General features: G+C 52.6%; 1 protein-coding gene across 1 annotated transcript in view; it reads left to right on the top strand.

The window, feature by feature from the left end:
- The window catches only part of STK10 (serine/threonine kinase 10), a 46,542-nt gene that overhangs the window by 18,266 nt on the left and 21,880 nt on the right, over nucleotides 1-6,396 (top strand). The gene's annotated exons all lie outside the window — the stretch shown is intronic.

Below are 6,396 nucleotides of genomic sequence, written 5' to 3'. Positions count from 1 at the left end.
TTGTCAGCAGTGTTTTCTTTGTTAAAAATCTGTGGCTGAAGCCCCTGAGCCCTGTGGGACACCCAGCTTGGAGTGCTGGAGTGTTTCTGCTCTCGAGGGAGCCGAGTTGTCCCCTTGGTATTTTGGATGGAGTCTGAGCCCTGGTATGTGAAAGCACAAGGTAAATATGTACTCTGTAAGGAAGGGAAGGACAAACATCCCTCCTAGGATTGGGATTTGGATGGGTTGCGAGTGCAGCAGGATTAATCTGGGCTAAAGTAAAAAGGCAAACACAGCCTGAGCCGGGGTGAGAGATGAGGCTGCTGCACCTGCCACCCTCTCCTGGCTTCACCTCCCTGCACCCTCCTGGTGGGCCCTGCTCCTCTCTGAAATGTCAGCCCCTCCCTGCCATGGGAAGCTTTGCCTTCCTTCCTGCCTGGAGGAAAAGGGGTTGCAGAGTTCCTTTGTGCAGGGAGGGCTTGGTGACCTGCTGAGCTTAAACCCTGCCACAGGAGCCTCCTGCCTGGGGCTCCCCACCAGGGCAGGGTCTGGGGTCCTGTCAAACCCACCCTGCAGCCCCAGCATTGTTCTGGGAGCAGGCTCCTTCTCTTTATTTCATTTTTGGAGTAGCATTTGCATTTCAGCGCTCAGGCTGGTTTTATTAATGCTCCACTGTTTTCCTGGCTTGGAGGGGAGTCATTAAGCCAGGCTGTTTTATTTCTGCAAGGCTTTTAGTCCCTACCAGATTTTCCCTGAAGTCAAAACCTTCCTCTGCTTGGTGACCAGTGCTGCTGGGGAAAATTTGCATCCAAATATAAACAGCAGCTTTTCTTGCTCTGCCCACATCCCATCCTGGTTTCTGTCTGTGCAGTTGTTTGAAGCAGCATTTTCCTGCATCATTTGCATGGTGGGTGCCTGGATTCTCAGAGTGGCTCTGGATAAAACCCCTGGGGGTGCCTGTCTGGTCAGGAGCCCTCCGTGGCTTCCTTGCTCCTCACAGCCCAGCATGCAAAGAGAATATTCCAAGTGAGCAGCTCCAGATGTGCCCAAGCTCCTGGGTGGCAGCAGCTCTTTGGCTCTTGAATAATTCACGGGCAGGCTCAGCCTGAGAGGGGCTCTTCCTAAATCACTCTGGCTGTTCTTTCCTTGGCTTCACAAGGGAGATGTGTGAGGAGCCCTCTGCTCGCCCTGAGCTGGGTCAGGTCCCCCTGATTCCTCTGCCAGGCTCCTCTTTGTGCTCCAGCAGCCAGGAGGAGACATGAAATGAAATATTTATGGAGCAAAAGCCCTTTCTGTGCGAGGGGAAAGTGGCTCATCCTCCTGCAGCTGCTCACAAATCCACGGCACTGCAAGGAAAGCGCAAACCAGAGAGTTCCTCTGGGTTTTATACCTGGTTGGTGTTAAGTGTAAGAGGAGGAAAACCCCAGTTCTTGTGTGGGATGGAGCAAAGCCCACTGTGAGCAAGGGTTGGGAGAACCCCAGTGAGTTCCCAGGAATAAATCTGGTGGGATAACAGCATCCAGCATGAACTTTCTTGGCATTCAAATGCTCAGCAGAGAGGCTGTGCCCTGCCAGCAGCTCCTATCTCGTTCCATCCCCCTCCACCTCCTTTTCTTTGCTCGTGGCAGAGGCCAAGAAATCCTGTGCTGCTTGAAAACAGCCCAGGGAAGCTGCAGAACTGCCCTGGTGGGAGCTTTCAGGATTTTATTTTATTTTTATTACAAGCCCCGTGGCATTTCATGTTCTTTTGCATAAATCCTGGCTGCTGGAAATGGGGGCACCGAATGAAAGCTGAGATTCTCATGCTTTCTTTTAAAGAGTTTGGTTTGAGTCCTTGTGGCTGGGACACATTTTAAATTCTCTTTTCCTGCACTGTGATGCAGGACTTGGAAGCATAGAAGCAAATCCCCCTCACCCAATAGAACACAGCTTTTAAAATGGACTTTTTAAAGTTATTTGTGGCTTAGCAATGGGGCTGAGAGGGGGGTTTGCTTGCTTTGAACAGAATTTTCACTGATAATTATTACAGCATGGGAAAGGAACACAACAGCTCTTGTGTTTTGTGTCCCTCTCGAGGGCTGCGTGTTTGGGAGTCTTTTTTTCCCCCTTCCAAAACAACAACAAAAAGCCAGGCTGAGACCTCAGAGGAAGGGAGGAACTTTTGATGTGCTGCTGCTGCTGAGGCCCTCTGCAGCTCCCAGTGTCCACTCCCGCAGCCAGAGCAGTGATAAGGCAGAGGGGAGGAGAGTTTGGTTTGCTGTGGAGAACCTGGCCTTTCCTGCAGGAAACCTCTGCTCCCAGGGCTTGGTGGCTGTGCCCAGCCAGCCCAGCAGGATGGCAGTAAACCCAGGAGCCTGAGGTGCTGAGGGAACCTCCAGAAACCCATTAAAATATCATTTGGTGTCGAAGCACTGTGCTGGTGGTGGGACAGCTTTTCTAGGGAAGCCCTGGGGAGTTGTCTCCCCCTTTCCTGCTTCTCCCTGCCCCACGGTTGCCATGGCAAAAGGGGGTTTTGAATAAACAGCCTTTTCCTGGAGATCAAAGCAGGGGTTGCTGCTCCGTGCAGGTAACCCTGCCTGCCTGGGCCTTTTGGGGAATGGCTCATTTAATCAGCTTAGGGTTTCTCCTGTGTGGGTCCAGACTCCTACAGCTGGCACAGACACTCCAGCTCCGTGCTGCTCTTTGTACTCGCCTTAGAAAAGCCCTTTGCATTTGCTGTGGGCAGGCCCTGACCTGCTCAGCCAGGGACTTTTGGGATTGCTCCCCTTTGATATGGATGTTGACTGGAGATTTGGGCATTCTTGAAAATCCTGTAGCATAAAGAAATGTTCATTATCCCATGCACTCGACTGCTGGGCTATGTAAAGCATCTGCAGCCTCTGAGGCTGGCAATACCTTTTCTTTGGAACAAACAGAAAAGGGAGCTGGTAGCAGGCTCAGATTCCCCACAGCTTTCCTTAGCAGAGGGAGGTTATCACAACTTGCAGGGGTGTCTTGCAGGGTGAGCAGCCTGAGCTTGGCTGGATGCCGGTGGGGATCTGTTTGTGTGAATTCTGGACCAGAGCAAGGCTCTCCAGGCTGCTCAGCCCTCAGTCCCTGAGGAATCCCGTGGCTCTTTGTGTCCCTTTAAAGCTCCACTTGGCAGCAGAGCCGCAGCCCTTCCTACTTGGCCTCCTGCTCCTGGAGCTTTGTACCAAACTTCCCCCAGAAGTTCTTGAACTTTGTTGTTTGAGCTGGCCGGACTCGAGCGCGGCCGAGGGAAAGCCCAGGGAAACAAAGAGATCCCAAACTCTGCTAAACAGCTCACCAGAGGAACAACAATCCCTCCCCTTCCCCCTTGCCCCAGCTGCAGGAACATCAACCCCAATCCCTGCGGGATCTGGCAGCTCCCTGGGACACGCGGGGCTGGGGAGCTGCTGCAGGGACAGCCCCGCTGGGAGCAGCGCTCTGGGGGTGGGGTTGGCTGGACCGGTTTCCAAATTCCTACCAGTCCAGAATTCGGGCAGAACTGCAAAACACCCCCAGGAGCTCGAGCAGGGTGGGTAGGAGAGGAGCAGCTGTGGGCACATAGCAGCAGGGCATTGCCTGGCCCTGGGAATGCAGCAGGGACATCGCAGGGTCCCCTCCCTGTCCCCAGGGGCAGCTCCTCAGCTTGGCCAGAGCTGCGAAGTGGAAAAAGTGATGCAGCCCTGTGGCTTTTTGGTGCTTTGCTGCATGTCCAGGGTCAGCAGTTTGCTGTTCAGAGCAGCACAATTGAAGTGGGTGGTCACTCCTGCTCCAGCTTTGGGGCCGTGTCTCTGCCAGCTGGGATGCTCTGGGTCAGATCTCTGGGTGACATCTCCTTCCCTTCTCTCTGCCTGGCCATTCCCAAAGACCTGGAGGGAATGTTTTGGGTCAGATCTCTGGTTATCTCCTTCCCTTCTTTCTGCCTGGCCATTCCCAAAGGCCTGGAGAGAATATTTTGGGTCAGATCTCTGGGTCACATCTCCTTCCCTTCTCTCTGCCTGGCCATTCCCAAAGGCCTGGAGGTCTAAATCTTCTTCTGCTGGAAATCTGGGCAGCAGGTTCCATGAGCCCCTCTGTGCTGTGAACGTGAGCTTCAGCATTCAGCCTCCTGGCAAGTGACCCTAAATCCTATTCTGGGTAAAACTGGGGGGTTTCCCTTAAAACAGAGGGAAACCAAATGATTTTTAGCAACCCCCAAAATGATTTCTGTATCAGGCAAATTGCCACAGCCCAGCTGAGTTCAGGAGCACTCCTGCAGGTACCAACATGACAGCCCACAGGAGAACAGGAACCTTTGTCTGACACCCTTTGCACAGGATAACGTTGCATGAAGAGGTTATTGAGGCTGTAATAATTCCTTGTGATTGCACAGCCTTGTCATCTGCACACCCTGGAACGCTTTAGAAAAGGCCTGGTGTCATTATCCTGGCTCTGAGAGTGAAGGCACAGACAGGGATTTGCCTAAAGTTTCCCTGGGGGTAAATGGCACTTGGGAATGAGTGCTGGGTGCTGAGTCCCAGTGCAGGGCTGGAATGTGAGGCCAGAGCTTCATGGAGAGAAAAGCAGAGCAGACAAGAAGCCTTGTAGGCAAATCAGTTTTCAAAGCACCTGAAAACTTTGTTTAGGACTGAATTGCAATAAGCCACGTTCCCACTTGGCTGGAACTCCCAGGGAATGCTAAGGAGCAGAGTTTGCATAGACAGGAATATTTATGAACTCCCTATGGATAGGAGACAGCGCCTGGAAACCCAACTTCAGCAAGGAGGGATAGCTTGCAGGTTTAAACTTTATTCAGTTTCAGATATAGCCTGAAAGTTGTCATTTGGAGGGAGGGAGGGATGTCCTTTTGCAGACCTCATGGCCTGGAGTGATCCATTGACTTCAAAGCCCTCACTGGAACTGTTAACCAGCAGCACTCAGGCTGTGTGGTGGATCCAGGCACCCTGTGCTGGGAATTTGGGGATTAGGACAAGGGGTTGTTGTTTCTAGGGAGATGCCAGGCAGGAATGGAAAACTCATCAAGCCCTTTGCCACCCCTTCAGTGCGTTGTCCTCGTGGCCAGGTGAGGCTCTGGGGCTGTGCTGGAACTGCTGACTCCATAAAAGCCACCAGGAAACTTGTCCTGGGTCAAACTCCAGCCCTCCCAGTGAGCTTTGCCCTCTGAGATGCATCATCTCTCTCAGATGCTGACACAGGGCACTTGGGGAATCTTCCCACTGAAGCAGCAACTTCTTCCTTTTTGCTATTTATATCTGAAATGATTCTTGGAGTTTTGCTTCCCATCCCGCAACAAAGTGAACTCGGTGGCCTCTAAATGCTGATAACTTGGTGAGAAAAGGGATCCCACTCACAGCTCTCAAGCAGCACAATGAGCTCTTTGCAACATCAAAACCATTTGGTTGAGCTCAAAGGAGTTTCAATTTGTGCTGCCAAAATTGCAGTCGGGATGGGAAGAGTTCTGCCATCTGTGGGGGGCAGTCCAAGGAAACATTTTGTCATCTTGCAGTGATTTAAATGTGGAGAACTCATCCCCAGTTTCCTTAAGAGCAGCAGGGAGCCCTGCACTTCGCCAGGAGTATTGACTTTGTCCTCCATAAAGTTTTCTTACTCTGAAACTCCCTAAACTTTGTGTTCCTTGTTTCCTGCCCTGCATCTTCTTCCCCCCCACCCGCCCCTTATGGGGACAGCCTTTTTTCATTTCAGATTTCAAACATTTTTCTCTGTAGGTTATTTTGTCCAGAAAAGGGGGGCAGAAAAGGTTTATTATATTTGAAGTCTCTCAATGGTGTCCTTGTCCGTGAGGGAAAATTGGCAAGCTTGGAGCCTTCTCTTACAGAGAGGGAATTATTTCACTTCCACCTACAGCATACTTGCCATGTCAGGCCAGCTTTTGACATTTGTGCTGCTCTGGGGCAGCCAAGAGGCTTTTGGTGGCTTCTGGATTGTTCTGTGCCCTCTCTGTGGCTGCTGGGCGCTGGCTGCAGCTGCAGCTGGTGGCTTTTCCAGCTCCCAGTGGCCCTTTGGGTGTTGTCCCCTTTTGTCTTGGCGCTGCTCTGGCCTCGTGGGGCTGCAGGAATGGGCTTGGGATGGATTTTGTGGTTCAGCCCCCAGCAGAGAGCAGGAGCAGCTCAGCCTGGCTCTGGGTGAGCCCACCTGGTGGAGCAGGGATTTCCACCTGGGTGATGTCCACATTGGAGCAGGGCATGGGAAAGGAGTGTCCCAGCTGGCCCCAGCCCTGCTGCGCTGCAGGGACACCCCAGGGACACCCCAGTGCTCCCTGGCATGGAGAGGAAGGAGCCAGATGTGCCCGCAGGGGTGCCCAGCAGGGCTTTCCTGGCATCACCACCCACTGACAGGAAAAGCAGACAGGAATCCTTCACATTCAGCAAAACCACAGCAAAGGGAGAAGGG

Source organism: Geospiza fortis, unplaced genomic scaffold (assembly GCF_000277835.1).
Source record: "Geospiza fortis unplaced genomic scaffold, GeoFor_1.0 scaffold55, whole genome shotgun sequence".
Taxonomy (NCBI): domain Eukaryota; kingdom Metazoa; phylum Chordata; class Aves; order Passeriformes; family Thraupidae; genus Geospiza; species Geospiza fortis.
This window is presented reverse-complemented; position numbering and strand designations above follow the sequence as displayed.